Consider the following 2,089-nt stretch of genomic DNA (forward strand, 5'->3'; position numbering starts at 1 on the left):
CTACCCCATCCCACCTGTAAAACCTGAGAAATTAATAAATAATTAGTCAATAAATTAATTATTAATCTAAAAAATTAGAAAATGAAATTTTATAATTTAATGTGAAAGAGCTAATTAAAACAAGAATTTTGACACTAATTTTAAAAAAATTGGCCCAAAATTGGGCCGAACGGGCCGAACCAAACAAACCAGGCCCGTATTGGACCCAAGGCCCAACCAAAACCCACTAAGTATTATAAGATCAGCATTCTCTTCCCTTCTTTAATGGGAGACACGCAGAAACTGAATTGGGGGAAGGAAAGAACAATGAACTCCAAAACCTAACCCTTGTCTTGATTTCAATTCGTCATAACTTTCAATCCGGAACTCCGATTGATGAGCCGCCAGTGGCCACGCATTTGTCTTGGAATCTTCTATAAAACCCACCCCATAATTTGGTAAGAAATTCATATTTTCCTACCCAAATTTTCCCTTCTCAGTTTCAAATTTGTAGGGTGTTGAAATTGAGAATTTATATGATTTTGGTGTCTTAGGTTCGAATTAGCTTGGTGGACTTGCCGGGGCTTGTCCCAATTTCATATTAGTAAGGTGAAAAATGTTTAATCCTTTTCAAGTTATCAAATTAGTGAACCCTGTGGTAATTTTAGTGTTATTTGATGAAATTAGTCTGGATTGTGTACTTTGGAAACAAATTGGTGGTGTTGGAGACTTGGTATTGGACTCTGGAGAGTCGGAGACCCATTTGATGAGACTTTAGAAACTTGGGTATCATGGAATGTTAACAAATTGTGACGTTCTGGGTTTTACGAGGAATCGGCCAATGTATGGCTTTAGTTTCTCGTATATAATATGTAACGTGTCGTGAAAACTTAGGCTAGTCAACCCATAGGATAAGTTGAATTGATTGTTGGTTGTTGAATTAAATTGTTGATTTGGGTTGAATATGAATTTTGGCAACTGATGTTATAGTGAGAATATTTGATACATGATGATTTTAATGATGAATGATGAGGATATATATATATATATATATATATATATATATATATAATGAATTATTGATGATCTTTTTGGGTTATGTTGGCTGTGAAAGCAACCCTAGATAACTGAAGGAAGGTTGAAAATGTGATTTTGGAAGGGATATAAGTTCAAATGTGAGTTATGATATGTAAGGTTGTTGAAACGGTCGAAGGCAGAATTTTCTGCATAATTGACAGTAGAATAAACCCGTTTTTGGGAGCAGGCCAGGCCCTATTTTTGAATAAAACTATTTTTTCATAAAACTATAATGTGTTATGAGTGTCTCATAAAAAATTTAGAATTTATTGATGAGTGGTTTGGAAGAAATAAATTTTTAAAGATTGATGGAATCTGCAGAAAATTCCGTTTCTCTGCTGCAGAAGCACCAACTTCCAACCCACTTAATTTACAATTCTGACGAGCTTTTGAGCTGAAACCAACAGCAGTTTCATGCCTTATGTGTCCAAAACCTTCAGTTTAAAGTTCATATCAAAAATCTTTTTAACCAATTAGATATGTTGCAAAAAGTGTAAGTTGCTCGCTGGATTTTGAAAACAGATATTTTAAACGGCAAGGCTGTGTTCCGAAACTCATAACTTTTTCATGTGACATGGTAATAATCTGAAATTTGATTTTCTGGAAAGCTGGAAGAGTCTTGTTTAAGGACATGAATTTTGAAAGGCAATGGGTGAGCATTGGAGTTTTAGTGAATTTAACAAATTTACTGCTCGCTGCTGTTTTTCTGCAATGATAGCAGAATTTTGAAAGATTTGTACAAGTTTCAACTATGGTCGGAATGCCCCAGAACCAAGTTTTATTTTCTAAACCTGTGATTTTACAATAATTAAGGATATTAAAGAGAGTATAATGACCAATTAAAAATGTCTATCTGGTAAATTGTTAAGGAAAGTTTGAACGCCGTTAAGATTGAAGGAACTCGTAAGGATGGTTTTAGTACTATTTTAGGGGAGATTATGTCCGAATTTCTATAAAAGTTCAGGGACTTAGTTAAATGAAAATGTGTAAGTTGTCCCCAAGAAAATTTAAAGTTAATTGGTGATGCGGAGGT

Source organism: Arachis ipaensis, chromosome B8, assembly GCF_059453495.1.
Source record: "Arachis ipaensis isolate K30076 ecotype BB chromosome B8, ASM5945349v1, whole genome shotgun sequence".
NCBI lineage: Eukaryota > Viridiplantae > Streptophyta > Magnoliopsida > Fabales > Fabaceae > Arachis > Arachis ipaensis.